This window comes from Sorex araneus, chromosome X, assembly GCF_027595985.1.
Source record: "Sorex araneus isolate mSorAra2 chromosome X, mSorAra2.pri, whole genome shotgun sequence".
Taxonomy (NCBI): Eukaryota; Metazoa; Chordata; class Mammalia; order Eulipotyphla; family Soricidae; genus Sorex; species Sorex araneus.
This window is the reverse complement of record NC_073313.1, coordinates 317,739,767-317,758,059: the sequence shown is the minus strand read 5'-3', so window position 1 is coordinate 317,758,059 and position 18,293 is coordinate 317,739,767. Positions and strand designations below refer to the sequence as shown.

Genomic DNA, 18,293 nt, shown 5'->3' with positions numbered 1-18,293 from the left:
GAAGTAAAGAAAAGTTGTGGTATGCCCTGTTAAAAACAACAAAAACAAAATTACAGCAAGAAATGATTCCTTCCAAACAATAGCAATTCTAGAAAATGAATATTAAAGTTACCATTTATGAAAACTAGGTGAAAGTTATCAAGGACCTTTTTGTAGTGTTTGTATGAATTCCTAAGACTCCAAAATTATTTCAAAATAAGAAGTTAAAATAAATAAGGAACTGTGTCATGTAACACCAGGAGTGACCTCCAATGATTCTACCTACTTATAGGGCAGAGCAATGCAGATTATCTTCTGGGCATAGGGTAAAGTATACCTGCTCTACTTACCAAGAAGAGAGTTAGCTAACCTTGTAAAAGATAGCAAGCACCTCATTGCCCAAATTTCATGTGGTTGTTTCACAACCAAAATATTTTGAGAGGGTAAAACATGGAGAACTAGGTCCCTATTAGTAGCAGAGAGCTAGGGCTAGAATCCATTCTTTTTATTTGGTTGGCCAGAAATTCGGTTTTTAGTTCCTTCATCAAGTATCAAAATGTAAAGTGGTGCTCCCAATATGCCAAACTTCTCAAACCAGGTGTGTGGACCATGACTATGAGTGTACTCCCATGTCCCAGCCTGAAATCCAGCCACCATAAAAAGGTAGCGTAGACCCCCAGCGTAGACCCTGATCCACGCCTCATGGCATTCCTTTAAAATATCTTTTAAAGAATAAAAAAAGGAAGTGGATGTGATAACTTCAGCGTGGAGCAGTTACTTCATCTATATCCTACAGTAGAGGTATTAGTTAACACAGGCCTCATATTTCTTTTTTTAATTTTATTTATTTTTCTTTATTTTTAAAAATTTTTTATTAGTGAATCACCGTGAGGTACAGTTACAAACTTATGAACTTTTGTGTTTGCATTTCAGTCATACAGTGATCGGTTACCCATCCCTCCACCAGTGCCCATTCTCTTCCACCAATGTTCCCTGTATCCCTCCCACCACCCCCACCCCATCCCCCACCACCCCACTCTGCCTCTGTGGCAGGGCATTCCCTTTTGTTCTCTCTCATTTTGGGTGTTGTAGTTTGCAATAGAGATATTGAGTGGCCTTCATGTTCGGTCTATGGTCTACTTTCAAAGCCTCGCATTTCTTAACCTCGCCATAACCCACTGTAATACACAAAGACAGCCCAACTTCTAGGGCCAAAACATACAACAACACACAGAAAAAAACAAGAAAGTACAAAGGTCAGAATGGTAAAACAGAGGAACTTTCACCAATCTTAGTGAGTGAAGTAGCTAGCTCAGATGAATCAAACAGTAACAATGAACTATATAACCTCTCAGATATGGAATTTAGAATAGAGCTTTTAAGAGTGTATGAGGAGATCAAAGAAGCAATGGAATGCACCGCTGGTAAAATACAAGAGGATATGAGAGCAGAAATGAAGAAAATGCAAACATATGCGATCCCTATAAGGATACCCATGAAAAACTTAAAAGAAATGGAACAAACACTCCTGAAATTCATATAGAACAATAAACGCCCACGAATAGCTAAAGCAATTCTTGGGGAAAAGACGGTGGGAGGCATCACCCTCCCAACCTCAAACTCTACTATAAGGTGGTAATAATCAAAACAGCATGGTACTGGGAAAAAAGCAGATCCGCAGACCAATGGAACAGGGTGGAATATCCCTACACACAACCCCAATTGTATGAGCATCTAATCTTTGATAAAGGAGCAAGAAATGTGAAATGGAGCAAAGAAAGCCTCCACTTGCAAAAAATAAATGGGCTTAGATCTCAACCTATCACCATGCACAAAAATCAGATCAAAATGGATTAAAGACCTCAACATCAGACCAGAATCCATAAGGTACATCGAAGACAAGGTTGGCAAAACCCTCCACAACATTGAAGCTAACGGTATCTTCAAAGATGACATACCATTGACCAACTAAGTAGAAACAGATAAACAAATGGGACTATATTAAACAAAGAAGCTTCTGCACCGCAAAAGATACAGTGACCAAAATACAAAGACAATCTATGGAAGGAGAAAGAATATTTACCCAATACCCATCAGATAAGGAGCTGATATCAAGGATATACAAGGCACTGGTTGGAATCTACAAGAAGAAAATATCTAACCACATCAAAAAATGGGTCAATGAAATGAACAGAAATTTTAACAAGGAAGAAATATGAATGGCAAAAAGGCACATGAATAAATGCTCCACTAATCAACAGAGAGATGCAGATCAAAACAACCATGAGATGCCACCTCACACCACAGAGACTGGCACACATCCAAAAGAACAAAAGCAGTCAGTGTTGGCGTGGATGTGGGGAGAAAGGGACCCTCTTACACTGCTAGTGGGAATGCCGACTGGTTCAGCCCTTTTGGAAAACAGTATGGTCGCTTCTCAAAAAATTAGAAATTGAGCTCCCATTTGACCCAGTGATACCACTCCTTGGGATATATCCCGGAGAGGCAAAAAAGTATAGTTGAAATGACATCTGCACTTGTGTGTTCATTGCAGCACTGTTTACAATATTTAGAATCTGGAAAAAACCGAGTGCCCGAGAACAGATGACTGGTTAAAGAAACTTTGGTACATCTACACAATGGAATACTATGCCACTGTTAGAAAAGATGAAATCATGACCTTTTCATATAAGTGGATCAACATGGAAAGTATCATGCCAAGTGAAATGAGTCAGAAAGAGAGAGACAGACATCGAAAGATTGCACTCATTTGTGGAATATAAAACAGAATAGGAGACTAACATCCAAGAATAGTAGAGATAAGTGACAGGAGGTTGACTCCAAGGCTTAGAAGCTGGCCTCATACGCTGGAGGAAGGGGCAGCTCAGATAGAGAACGGAACACCAGGTAAAGTGTGGTTTGAGGACGTGCACAGGATAGGAGATGCACACTGAAAATAGACTATAGACCAAACACGATGCCACTCAGAGACTCTATTGTAAACCACAACACCCAAAAGGAGAGAGAGAAAAAAGGGAATGCCCTGCCACAGAGGTGGGGTGAAGTGGGAGGGATGGAGTGGGAGGATGGGAGGGATACTGGGAAAATTGGTAGAGGAAAATGGGCACTGGTGGAGGGATGTAAACAAAACACAAACATGAAAGTTCATAAGTTTGTAACTGTACCTCACGGTGATTCACAAATAAAATTTTTTTAAAAAAAGCAAGCAGAAATGGCAGACCTCAAAAATTTGGTAGGTGAAATGAAAAACTAAGTGGAAGGCCTCAGCAGCAGGCTCTAAGGACAGAATCAGTGAGCTCCAAGATGATACGCAGAGAATCTCCTGACAACAGCAGAAAGTAGGTAGGAGCCTCAAAATAAACCAACAGATGTCAAGAGAAAATCAGGATGAAGCCAAAAGGAATAACATAAGAATCATTGGACTCACAGAGGGACAGGAAGAAAATCCTGATGAGGAAGAAACTACCAAAGACATCATTAATGAGACATTCCCAGAGCTGGAGAATGCATGCAAGAAGATTCAGGAGGCTCGAAGGGTACCAACTGAAAGAAATCCAAATAAAAATACTCCAAGACACATCTTTATCAGAATGACTAAAACCAAAAACACAGATAAAATTCTGATAGCAGCAAGATCAAAGAAAGAAATTGTTTATAAAAGAGCGTCCTTAAGATCTACGGCAGACTTATCTGATGAAACATTCAGGGCCCTAGACAGTGGTGGGATATAGTGAAAAAAACTCAATTAAATAAATGCCTCACCAAGAATGCCTCTTTACCCTTAGACTCTCATTCATACTTGAAGGAACAATACAGCTTCACAGAAAAACAACCCAGGAAATTCATAGACTCAAAACCATGGCTGCAGAAAAAAGTAAGTGGGCTACTTTAAGACACGACAAGCCCTTCAAATACACCAAACTTCCACAGAAAGAGGGGATAGAAAGAGGGGATAAACCCCCATTCCAATAATCTCTCTCAATGTCAGTGGGCTAAACACACCAATTAAAAGACACAGAGTGACAAGATGGATCCAAAAACTGAACCCAACATTCTGCTGCCTGCAAGAAACACATCTGAAGAGTCAAAAACAGTCTCAAAGTAAAAGGATGGAAAGCAATTCTACAAGCAAACAACTCAAAAATGGAGCAATGGAGCAGAGTTGAATGCTCTGGCACAGACTGTCAAGTATATGATCACTTAATATTTGATAAAGGAGCAAGAAATGTGAAGTGGAGCAAGAAAACCCTCTTCAACAAGTGGTGCTGGGAAAACTGGAGAGCTACACCCAAAAAAAAAAAAATGAACTCAGGATAATTATCTCAGAAGAGAGCATAAAACGACTTGTCATAGCCATGCCACTGGACCTTGCACCAGGCTGTTTCATTCAGGGCACCCTGGAGAGGGGAGGATGAGTACCCTCCCTACCTCAAATGACCCAGTCCCAGCAGCTGAAAACCTACACAGTTCACTCGCCTCCATGCTCATGGCTGCTCTCCACACGCTTGGGATGAGCCTCACCCATGAGTGAACCTATTCCTGGACCACACAACTGCAACCACAGCTGCACAATATCTCATACCTGACACCACTCATATCCCAATGGTAGTACACCACATTTGATGGGTTTTAAAGTAGAAGGAAATTAATCTTAGAAGGAAATATATATTTACAGATAGATAGATAGATAGATAGATAGATAGATAGATAGATAGATAGATAGATAGATAGATAGATAGACACACAAAGCTCAACCTTTTACAACATGTTAGTGATCTTTCCTCTAAGAAAACTTTTTTAGAGCATTTTCAGTGGTTTATTCATAACAAACCATATAAAATAAATTACTTTGGTTCTGCTTTGGGGCAAGGGTTGGGGTTTGGGTGGAAACATACGAAATATGGTGGTGGGAAGGTGTAATGGTGGTGGGATTGGTGTTCAAATATTAAATGTAATCAAATATTGTGAACCACTTTATAAAAATAAAATAAATTTTATAAAATAAACTCAGACCTCTAATGCCAAACACAAAAGTAAGAATAAAATAGATTAAAGATCTCATTATCAGACCTGAATCCATAAGGTATATGGAGAAAAATGTAGTCAGAACCCTCCATGATTTTGAAGCTAAAGGCATCTTTAAAGATGAAACACCACTGACCAAGCAAGTGGAAACAAATATAAACAAATGGGACTACATTAAACTAAGAGGCTTCTGTACCTCAAAAGAAACAGTGACCAAAATACAGAGAGATCCCAGGAAATGGGAAAAATTATTTACCCAATATCCATCATGTAAGGGCTTAATATCCAGAATATAAAAGATACTGATAGAACTTTCTGAGAAAAAAACCTCCAACCCCATCAAAAATTGGGGAGAAGAAATGAAGAGAAACTTCCTCAAAAAGAAATACAAATGGCAAAAGACACATGAAAAAATTCTCTACATCACTAATCATCAGGGAGATGCAAATCAAAACAATGAGATACCATCTCACACCACAGAGACTAGCACATCAAAAAGAACCAGAACAACCAGTGCTGGCATGGATGCAGGGAGAAAGGGACTCTCTTTCATTGTTGGTGGGAATACAGACCTGTCCAGCCTTTTTGGAAAACAATATGGACATTACTTAAAAAAACTAGAAATTGCGTTTTCATATGACCCAGCAATACCGCTTCTGAAAATATATCCTGGGTATGCAAAAAAAAAAAACCACAGTAGAAATGACATCTCAACTTGTATGTTTATTGCAGTGTTGTTCACAATAGCCAGAATTTGGAAACAACCTGAGTGCCTGAGAACAGACGACTGGTTAAAGAAAATTGGTGCATCTACACAATGGAATACTATGCCTCTGTTAGAAAAAGAGTAAAGTAATGAAATTTGCTTTTAAGTGGATGGGCATGAGTATCAGCTAAGTGAAACGAGTCAGAAAGAGAAGAACAGACATCGAATGACTGTACTCATTTGTAGAATATAAAATAACAATGTCAGACTAACACCCAAGGACAGTAAAGACAAGAGCCAGGAGGATTGCTCCCTGGTTTGGAAGTTGGCCTCATGTGCTGAAGGAGAAGGCAGTTGGGACAGAGAAGGGATCACTAAGTCAATGATGGTTGGAGGGATCGCTCGGGATGGGAGATGTGTGCTGAAAGGAGACTAAGGACCAAACATGATGGCCTCTTACTATCTCTATTGCAAACCATGACTGCCAAAAGGAGAGAGAGAGTAGGAAGGAAAGTACCCGCCATGTTGGCAGGGGGTGTGGTGAACTGAAGGTTGGTGGGAGGGGTAATGGGGACATTGGTGGTGGAAAATGTACACTGGTGGAGGGATGGGTGTTCAATCATTGTATGACTTAAAACTCATTTATGAAAGCTTTGTAACTGTCTCTCATGGTGATTCAATAAAAATAAATGAACAAATAAATAACGAAGAAAGAAATTTCTAAAAATGTGATGTGGCAGAATCAGCCATGTCAGAGAGTCTCCTAATCTTGGCAGTGTTCTAGTTAAATGTTGCTATAGGAATTTGGGACAAGTGGGTATAGGGAATTCTCTGTACTATTTTTTTCAGCTTTCTGTGAGTGTATAATTAAAAATAAAATATTGTCTTACATGCAACCAACTGGTTTGACTCCCAGATCCACCTGGTTGTTCCCCTAAGTACCACTGTGCACTTCTGAACAGAGCTGGTAGTGGTCCTGGAGCATCACCAAGTGTAACCCTCAAACTCAAAATTAATTAATTAAAATAAATTTTCAGGGATGGAGAGAAAGTACAGCAATTGGTGTGCTTAATTTGCATGCAGCAGACCCAGATTCAATTTCTAGCACCCCATACGGTCCTTAAGTCCAGCCAGAAATGGTCCCTGAACTCAGAGACAGGAGTTAGCTCTGAACACCACTGAATGTGGCCCAAAAACTAAAAAAAAATTAGAAGTTTTAAAATAGAAGAATATGCTTCAAAGTGAATATAATCCAATGAACTCTGAACTTTGGTGAGTAGATCTTGTTTTGCAGACGCAAACTGTAATTTCTCTGGGATGCTGGGTCTGTTGTGCCCTGGGGATAAGTGTGGGTCAATTTAAGGTTAAATGTATGATGTTGAAGTATTGAAACTTCATCTACAATTTAATAGTTATCATTTTAAAAATTCACAAAAAGTCAAAATGCTTTTTACACTTTCTGGGATAGACAGTTCCAAGCAAAAGCTTCTGCAACTGATGTCAAAAGGCTAGTTTCCAGTGAGTAAAAGGCCTGTGATTTTCATTCTTTCTCTGTAAATGTTTTCCAAGTCGGCACTTTGATTTGCAGGTGACTTTTCATGTTCACACACCTAAGCCTAGACCTGAGTCTGGCTGTCTAAGTTCCCTTTGAAAGGATCAATGCCACCTCATGCTCAATAGCACAATGGTCCTTGAGTAACAGAACTAGACTTCCTTTCCTAAAAAGAGAAAAATGCTGAAATTTCATTTGCTGACTTCTGGCAGCTTCTCTGCAGCTTCTCCAGCTCAACTAATTAACAGAGACCCAAAGAGATCGGATGGGGTTCTAATTTCACCCTTTTCTGTTAGTGTTTTAGTTGATGTTTTTCAAATCTAAGTGAGTGACTTAGAGCTTGTTTATTCCAGTCATGTGAAATATGCTATTACACTAAATACTAAATATACTATTTTGCCCTACTCTAGTTGTCATCATAGAGGCTGCAGATAACTGAGAACAGGAGTCCTTTTTCATAACCATTTTGTTGTATTTAAGACCCAAGTCAAAATTCCTCCTTCTGTGCCATTTGTAGCTATAGGTTGAAAGAAGGCTGTCCTAGCTCTCAAAAGCAACATCCACAAGAAATCAGACACCCAGTCCTTCTTGAGAATTAGGCTTATGAGTAATTTCACTTAAGAAAATTCTTCTAGGGGGCTGGAGCAATAGTACAGCAGGTAGGGCATTTGCCTTGCACATGGCCGACTCGAGTTCGATTCCCAGCATCCCATATAGTCCCCCAAGCACCACCAGGAGTAATTCTTGAGTGCAGAGCCAGGAGTAACCTCTGAGCATAGCCAGGTGTGACCCAAAAAGCCAAATATATATATTCTTCTAGGAGGTTTAATTTCACTTCAGTTTTTCAGTTGCAGATAAGTCTTCTAATAGCTAAATTCATAGAGCCAGGCACTATACTTTAGAGATATAGTAATCAAGCACAATGGAAGGACATTGACACTTTAGTGCTGGGTATGGTGCAGTTATAGAACATGGCAAAGACATTATTATTCTTACTATTATAAATCATATACCTCAACTTAAAAAAGGAATTCCTACACTAAAAAATACTTTTTAAAAAGACTTGTATCACTTGTAGTCCCGTTGATCTTCGATTTGCTCGAGCGGGCGCCAGTAATGTCGCCATTTGTCCCTGTCGTGTGCTAGTGCAGCCCAATAATATCTGCTTGCTCCAGGAACAGGAAGAGCCTCAAATCGTTCATTCAGGGATTTGACAAAGAAATCTGACCATCTAGTTGGTGGGCGGCCACAAGGTCTTCTGACGTCCCATGGAATCCAGTTGGTAACAGCTCTAGTCCAGCGGTCGTGTCTGAATCACATTATATGACCGACCCATCTGATTTTTGATGCCTTGGCAAATGAGACAGCATCCCTGATTCTTAACCGTCGACGGAGGTCAGAACTCTGGATTCCGTCTCTCACTTGAGTGAGTTATGATATTCCCAGCATAGCTCTTTCAATTCCTCTTTGGGACACCCTAATAGCATTCTCATCCTGTTTGCGTAGGGCCCAGGTCTCTGAGGCATATGTTAGTGCAGGAAGAAAGGTGGAATCGAAAAGATGTGTCCAGAGTCAGAGATTCTTTGTTCTCTTAACCACTTCTTTGACGCTCTTGAATGCATTCCACGCTGCTCTCTTCCTCCTGCGCAGTCTGGCACCAAGTCGTTCCTCATGTTGATTTCTCGACTCAGGTACACATAGCTGCTGCATTCGGAGATGTTCATTTCACTGAGAGCAAATGGAACTTCAGGGACTAGTTCGTTTTTCATGAGCATTGTTTTTGTGAGATTCAGCTGCAGTCTGACCTTTCCACATTCGAGGTCGAAGTCAGAGTTTGTGCCGCTTGGCTAATGTTTGGTGTTATGAGAACGATGTCATCAGCAAAGCGAAGGTGGTGTAGTTGCCGACCATCTATCTTCACTCCCATTCCTTCCCATTCCAGTCGTTGCATGATGTTCTCAAGGGTGGCACTAAAGAGTTTCGGTGAAATGGTATCACCCTGCCGCACCCCTCTCTTTACATCAATGATCACTTCCTTGTAGAATGGTGAGATCCTGGTGGTGAATCCACAATACAGCTCGAGGAGGATTTTGATATACTGAGTTTGAACGCCCTGTTTGGCCAGGGCTTCGATGACTGCCTCAGTCTCAACAGAATTGAAGGCCTTCTTTTAAAAAGACAAGCATAATAAACAAAAAGGACAGGTTCCTTTAGGAAAATTGAATCTAAATTATAAATTTATCAATAAATAGGAATTATATATTAAATGAAAGTATATTAAAATGGTTATAAAAAGAACCCCCATTTAAAAAATTTTTATTTATTATTTTTTTAATAGTGAATCACCATGAGGTACAGTTACAGACTTACGAACTTTCATGTTTGCATTTCAGTCATACAATGATCAAGTACTCATCCTTCCACCAGTGCCCATTCTCTACCACTGATGATCCCAGTATCCCTCCCACCACCCCCATACTATCCCCACCCCACCCCACTCCACCACTGTGACAGGACATTCCCTTTTGTTCTCTCTCTCCTTTTGGGTGTTGTGGTTTGCAATCCAGGCATTGAGTGGCCATTGTGTTCAATATATAGTCTACAGTCGGCACACATCTCCCAACCCGAGCGGGTCCTACAAACACCCTTTACTTGGTGTTCCCTTCTTTATCTTATCTGCCTTTCCCTCAGCATGTGAGGCCAGCTTCCAAGCTGTGGGGCAAAACCTGCTGGTCCTTATTTCTACTGTTCTTGGGTGTTAGTCTCCTACTCTGTTACTTTATATTCCACAGATGAGTGCAATATTTCTATGTCTATCCCTCTCTTTCTGACTCATTTCACTTACCATGATACTTTCCATGTTGATCCACTTACATGCAAAGTTCACGACTTCATCTTAAGAACCCCCATTTTTATGAAGCAGCATCCTCTGTGATGACAACTGTAGTAGGGCAAAAGAGTATTTCACATCACTGGAATAAGTAAGCTCTAAGTCACTCACAGTATTTGAAAAACATTAATTTTAGTGATGCAAAATTGTGGTCAACCTGACATTGTGGGTGTAACAAGGTCAGCAATTCTCAGGCCTTACTCTTGGCTCTGTGCTCAAAGATCACTCTTGGCAGTACTTAGGGGATCATTTACAGTACAACAGATCAAACCAGTCAGCCGTGTGCAAGGCAAACGTCAACTTTACTTTTAAGCAAGAGATCTTCATTAAGTAAATTATGGTATAAACAATCGAGACACTGAACATGCTGTGTAGAGTCCTGAAAGTTGACTCAAAGGGTCAAAATTTATGCTTTGCATATGGGAGCCCTAATTCAATTTCCAGCACCAAATAGCTCCTGGAGCATCACCAGGTTTCTCTCCCCAAATAAATAAGCAAGATCTATAGGCCCTGAGAGATTGCTCAGAAGGCATGATACTTGCCTGCATGTGGCTAACCTGGATTCAATCCCCAGCACTCCATTATGGTCCCCGGAGACCTGCCAGGAGTGATACCTTACTCAGGGGCAAGCCCTGAGTACCAAGTGTGGCTGGAAAACACAAACAAACAAACAAACAAAAAGTAATGCGTATAAGATACACTTAATATTTGGGAAAATTTGAAAACAAAGGGATATGTCTTTCTGTGGATAATATAAAATATATTGGAGGGAAGAATAAAGTATAGGTTACCAAAGGTTATATCCAAACAGTATGATGATGGGAATTTTTCATTTTTTTCCTTTTTATAATTTATGCTTTCTACAGTAAATGTGTGTTATTTTATCACTTGAAAAACTAAAAATCAGAAGGCAGTTGGGATAGAGAAGGGACCATTATGACAATGATAATTGGAAATAATCACTCTGGATAAGAACTGCGTGCTCAAAGTAGGTAAAAGAACAAACATGATAGCTTTCTTGCAAAAATCATAATGCCCTAAGGGGGGGGAGAGAGAGAGAGAGAGAGAGAGAGAGAGAGAGAGAGAGAGAGAGAGAGAGAGAGAGAGAGAGAGAAAGTGCCTACCATAGAGGCAGGCTGGGGGGTGTGGGAGGGTGGCAGAGAAACTGGGGACATTGGTGGTGGTGGCAAATGTACACTAGTGGAGAAATGGGTGTTGGAATATTGTATGACTGAAGCCCAACCATGAACAGCTTTGAAACTGTATGTCACAGTTATTCATTTGAGAAAAAAAAAAACTAAACTAAAAATAATTTGCCCTTAAATAGAAAATGAGTCATCATTTTCTGTTTAAGTCATAAATGTTCTTTATGTTATGAAATCTTGAAAATAATCAATTTTATTTTTTAAACATATATAATTGTGTAAAATTGCTTGTCTGCACATTTATAATCACTCAAGACTCAAGGCTGCAATATTGGTTGTCTTCTAGAAGGATGAATGAGTAGTTAAGAACACTGATGGAATGATTTTTCACTCAACATTCTTTGTATCTGCTGGATTTTATACAATGCAGACATATGGCTTGTTCAAAAAATATTTCAAATTTGAAAGTTAAAACTTTAATTATTATTAAGTAAAGTCATCTTTGGCAATCTTAATCAATTCCTTCGTTGATAGCATTGGCAAGTCTTTGATGCCTGGGACCTTAGCCAGCATATCCAGTAAAGGCTTCTCCTGATCACTCACTCCAAGTAACATATATATATATATATATGTATATATGTATATATACATATATATATGGACTGCACATTCTAAAAGCACAGTCATGGCTACTATTTCCAGGAACCTGACTGCTATGGGTAAAAATACCAAATCTAATGTGGTCTGTAGGTTACAGTTGACAAAGCAATCTGCCAGTTAATTGTGCTTGCTATACAGTTTTCTGACTTAATTCATATGCTTACCTCAATAAATAGAGCACTGAAATTTTTTAATGGATATTTTTTGTGGTACCACCCCAGGGTACCACCCCATTTAGAGACCACCATGGGGTCATGTGACGCTAGAGTTAGAATTTGGGTTCTTGAACTGTAAGGCAGTAATGCCAACCTTTTGAATTACTTTTCTAGTCACCAATAAATCTATTTTTAAGTTTGTTTCCTCAAAACTGAATTATATTACTCTTTGTAAAAACAATAGTTTAAAAACCCTTAAATAGCAGTTCACTGCATGGTGATACTGATAGTATTTATCAGTAAATACTATCTAAGAACAGTTTTTATGATCTTAAGTCCCACTGGTAGCTCTTTGTATAAAGATGAGAGCACTCATTCCCTCATCTCAGCACACAAATTATTTTCACAAAGAGCTTCAGACATCAATTACGTGATGCTTGCTAGCACATGGGAGCAGGGCTAATGGACCCAGCAGACAAAATCAAAGAGCACTCAAATAATGATTTAATAAAAATATAGGCAGGTTAATAGGGGAAACAAGAGGGGGAAAGATAAGAGAGAATAAACATAGAAAAACAACAGGACTGCCTAATCCTTCAGACCTTGGTGTAATCAAAACACTTGTCTGAAATACCCTGGCAGGTGGTTCAGGGGGTCTATCTGTGGTTACTGGCTAGATAGAGCTCCCCCTTCATTAGTGCACCCCTTGAGTGTTAGTGCACCTTTGTCCTAAATTCAGAGGTCGCTTCTCCCTTGACAGTACCTTGCATCACAACTGTAGTATATACTATCTTTTTTAATAAATCTCTTTTCTCTTAGTAGATACACTGTCTGACCTTCAATTCTTTCTTGAGCAAAATCACAAGAACCAGCAAGCCCTCCTCTTCATTTTTTTCCCCCAGTAACAGAGAAAGAGTAACCTAAGAAACTAATAAAACAGATATTAAGTACATACCTGGACTCCTTTTTTTTGTTTTTGTTTTTGGTGTTTTTTTTCTTTTTGGGTCACACCCATCAATGCACAGGGGTTACTCCTGACTCATGCACTCAGAAATTACTCCTGGAAGTGCTCGGGGGACCATATGGGATGCTGGGAATCAAACCCGGGTTGGCCAGGTGCAAGGCAAATGCCCTACCTGCTGTGTTATTGTTCCAGCCCCCCTGGACTCCTTTTATAGTTAAATTATATTTCTCACTTTCATAGCTAAGGAAATATTCTCAATTTGATAAGAATTTGATGAGCTTAATTTTGTGTTATTTCAGAATTATGCTGCGTTAAAAACTTTTTTTTTTTTTTTTTTTTTTTTTTTTGCTTTTTGGGTCTCACCCAGCGATGCACAGGGGTTACTCCTGGCTTTGCACTCAGGAGTCACTCCTGGCGGTGCTCAGGGGACCATATGGGATGCTGGGGATCGAACCCGGGTCGGCCGCGTGCAAGGCAAACGCCCTACCTGCTGTGCTATCGCTCCAGCCCCCTGCTGCGTTAAAAACTTTACTCTTCAAAATAGATGTGGCTTACATGGCATTCTTTCATACCTTGCAATGTTAAACTCCTTGTTAATCTCATCGTTACATTCTTAGTGATATTATCATCACTAGTACATGGTATGGACTATCTACTGTCCACCTGTTCTAAGCTCTCATCAGAAGACCAAAGATATGCTTTTTCACAAAATGAGAGTTTGTAGTTTACATCACCTGAAGCTTAGGTCTGCTGCAATTTGGGGTGCACCCAAGGAAATAGAAATATAAATGAACACTCTCTTTTAATTTCAACCCACCCAAATTTATATGTATTTGCTTTCATCGCTAATGTCTCAGGAAAGGCAAAAGAATTCCTAAAGTTTCTCTATTTAAGCAATCTAGCCTATTTCTCTATTTTCATTCTTCATCCAAAGAGTCTCAGTGATCAGTTAAGATTACAGCTCTTACACCTGAAGCAAAACACTGAAAATAAAACCACTTGAAGCCATGTATAGTCATCAAAGTTGTCTGAACACATAGTAAAATCAGACTTCACAGCATCAGAATAAACCTATAAGACTGAGTGTCCTAATTAAACTTGTATTTCAGGGTTGAATGGATTATTAAGGTGGAGCAGTGAGGCAGGGATAGCTGAACAACTTTAGGAGAAAAAAACAGTTAATTCTTTCGAAGCCATTTACAATACTTACTTAAAAAACCCACAAAGAAATAATTTTCAGTACGTGATCCTTATATTCTTAGGGGTTTCTGGAATTTTTTTTTAGGGGTATGGAGTGATTATGAGGGGACACTAATAGTATTAAGGACTTACTCCTGCCTCTATGGCCAGAGCTCATTCCCAGCAGTTCTAGGGAAGGAACGTGTGGTGTTGGAGACGGAACCTAGATTGGCTACATGCAGGCAAGTGCCTTAACTCCTATAATATCCCTTTTGAAATAATTCTTTAAATATTTTTACAATGATGCTGAGAGTTCTTTTTTCACTGTGTTGAGCTTTCAATTGATGTTTTTAAAGCAATGATAGGTAAAACTAAAACTGCTGGCCGATCAGTACAGAACTCTGAACTGTGCTGAGAAAAATATTTCTCTACAATATATACATAAGGACAATTTTAAATGTGAATAACTGTAAAAAACCAAAGGGCGTGTGCTCTTGCGGCCTCTCTGGGCAGCTCTGTCTCACCGCCTGCGTTCAGTGCTCTGGAACCGCTGTGTATGGGCTGGATCAGGACGGCTGTTGGCCAAGAACAGAGCGAAGGAAGAAGGAGGACCAAGCTGGTTGTTGATTAGTTACCGTTCATTCAATCTTCCATCTTTCTCATCTCTCGCACTCCTAGCTCTGTCCTCTCTCTGGATCTATTGCAGCCTCCATTCTCTTGTCTCTCTCTTCCCTTTTTCTCTCTTGCCCTTGCCCCTAGGCTACACACAGCCAGGTAGCAAAATCAACATAAGGGCTGGGCATTCCAAAGCCCTTCCTGACTGCCAGCAGGTAAAATACCTCTTAAGGTTTTTCTCCTTTCCTTTGTCCAAGAACTTATTCACATCTTAATACTAGTTATTCTTGTATGGGCACAGTAAGAGATACATTGAGGCTTGTAGAGTAGCTCTCCTGGCACATCTTGCCACAGGCTCAGACCACAGCACTCAGGCCAGATTAATCACTCCTAACCCTAGCAGGGTCCAAATCTAGTTATCACTGTTTGGATCATGACAGCATTTGTCCATGACCAAGCTCTTAACTTACAGTTAAGCATTAGGCACTTTGGTCAGGCCCATCTTGATGCCAGGGTAGCACACAACTCACCTCTTGTCCTGGGTCCGTCCCATCTCTCATTGGGACCCTGCTTTTGGGGGTGCTAGGAAGTAAGGGCAGCTGAGGCTTAGGTCGAGAGAACAGATGCCCAGGAGAAAAATATCATGTAGAGTCAAATGACTCCCAGGTTACAAAAGCATAGCATTTGCTAAGTCTTCCTGTGTCCATACAAAAAGGACATTGCTCTGAATAAACTATGCAAAGGACTCAAGGAGAAGAGAAAAACATTATTTACAAGTTAACAGAACACTAAGAAAGAAGTTACAAATAAACAAAGAGGAATGGGAGCACTGTAATGGGAGTAACCCAATAAACCTAAACTATCTGACGCTATGTTATCCTACAAATAACCTTAATGAAACAGTACATTTATTTCAATAGGTTGTTTTGTTTGAAACCATTGAGTTTTATTTAAATTTGTAACTCCATTTAAATAATAAAATTATAATAATGTATAATAAAATCACATATTACTATGATATATATTTAATAAAATTATATATTATGTTATAATAACAAGATATTGCAATAACAGTATAATTCACAATATATTTCTGTATGTTATAATAAATAATATATTATTCTCTTATATATTATAATAAAATCACTAATTTTATTAAATAACAACCCTTCAACAATTACTATGACTGAATGAGAAATGTAACTATATAACCAAAGTAAGTACAATGGTAGGGTTTTTTGGGTTTTTTTTTTCTTTTTAGGTCACATTCAGTGATGCACAGAGGTTACTCCAGGCTCTGCACTCAGGAATTACTCCTGGCAGTGCTCAGGGGACCATATGGGATGCTGGGATTCAAACCCAGTCAGTCATGTGCAAGGCAACCGCCCTACCTACTGTGCTATCACTCCAGCCATACAATGGTAGTTTTAAGAAAATTTCTTCTGATATTATTTGTGTTATCAGCTGAATTAGCCACTTTTTTTCATAATGATGTAGGCAGGTAGATAGGGAAAAGCCCTTGGCAATGAAAATTGAGAGAGACTCTTAAGACTTGCAGATTCAAGAAAACAAAAGACCCTGAGAAAACCATCAGCAGACCCTGAGGATAATGGACCCCTCCCCAGGAGGTTCCCCAAAGAAGGCCATCACCACTCCCAACCTCCATGGTAACCTTAGCAATGAACTTTAACCGGAAAGAAGCCCCAAGTGGGGGCAGGTTGAAGAAACCCTATAAAAGACACCTTGAACAAAGGAAGGGGGCACATATGCTGCCTGAGCCCATGTGCTGCTTGTGCCCGCCTCTCACATGCGTCGCCCGCCTCTCCCCTCTTGAGATGTGTACTTTCATGCTTTCATACTTCTGTGTCTAAAGCTCGGTTATGTGTAGGGGCTTCCTCCACCCTTGGAGAAGCCCGCGTTCTCTCTTGAGCACGTTATTTTCACTATTGTATCCCACTTACTTCTTCCTCCTTCCCTCAGAAACCTCTGAATAAAATCTATTTACTTCACTGCTTGTCTACTCCTGAAATTCTTTTCCGCGAGCGAGACAAGAACCCAGTAACCCTGGGTCCCGGGTGGTAGAGGCGGCTGGGGAGAAAGTAACTGTCTTTCTCCCCGCTTCAAGTAAGTCACCCATGGTGCCCACCGACATCAATAGGACATTAATTTTAAACATCAATTTGAGGGGCTGGAGCGATAGCACAGCGGGTAGGGCATTTGCCTTGCACGCGGCCGACCTGGGTTCGATCCCCAGCATCCCATATGGTCCCCTGAGCACCGCCAGAAGTAACTCCTGAGTGCAAAGCCAGGAGTAACCCCTGTGCATCGCCGGGTGAGACCCAAAAAGCAAAAAAAAAAAAAAAAAAAAGATCAATTTGATGTCGGTGGGCCCCACGGGTGACTTCATCACTTTCTCCCCAGCCTCCTCTACCACCCGGGACCCAGAGTTACTGGGTTCTTGTCTTCGTTCTCGGAAAAGAATTTCAGGAGTAGACAAGCAGTGAAGTAACAGATTTTATTTAGAGGCTTCTGAGGGAAGGAGGGAGGGATAAGTGGAAAAGAAAAACAGTAGGAGTAGCGCGCTCAAGAGAGAACAGAGAGAATGCAGGCTTCTCCAAGGGTGGAGGAAGCTCTACACACATCCTAGCACTGGACACGAAAGCATGAAAGTACACATCTCAAGGGGGAAGATGCAGGCGACACATGTGCTCAGGCACCACATGTGCTCGGCCACATGGGCACAAGCAGCACATGGGCTCAGGCAGCATATGCGCGCACTTCCTTTGTTCAAGGTGTCTTTTATAGGGTCTCTTCAACCTGCCCCCATGTGGGGCTTCTTCCCAGGTAAAAGTCCATTGCTAAGGAGGTTACCAGGGAGGCTGGGTCTTCTTTAGGCTGGATCACATTTTAATCAGATTAAGGGAGAGGTCGAGGGAATTGAGGAACTTCATGGGAAGGGGTCCAACCTCTTCAGGGTCTGCTGAAGGTCTTATCAGGTCTGTTTTCTGTATCCACAAGGTGGGTCAGTCTCAGGATTCTCCTTCCCAGAGACTTTGTTAATCTGTTTCATTGCCAAGGGCCTTTCCCTATCTACCTGCCTACATAATATTGATAAACCAACTGTGATAATTTAGCCTTGGAAAATTTTTTGAAATGAATAAAATAAACCTGCCACTATAAGAAAAAAACTGACAGTATTTTTATTCATGGTAAAGTTTTTGCTTTCAAGTAAAATCAAAATTTGGAAAATTAGTTTTCACCATCATGACTGTAACAGATTTTCTACATCTAAAGATTCTTCTGATGAGACTGATTATAACATAGCATCTGTGATTGTTTTAAATATTGCATTCTAAACTGTGTCAAGATCCAGATAACTTAGTGAACCAGTATTTTTTCCCA

General features: G+C 40.2%; 1 pseudogene; it reads right to left on the bottom strand.

Annotated features, from left to right (window-relative positions):
* Window positions 1–8,351: 8,351 nt before the first annotated feature.
* LOC129399576 (uncharacterized) overlaps window positions 8,352–18,293 on the bottom strand; it is a 378,786-nt pseudogene continuing 368,844 nt past the window's right edge.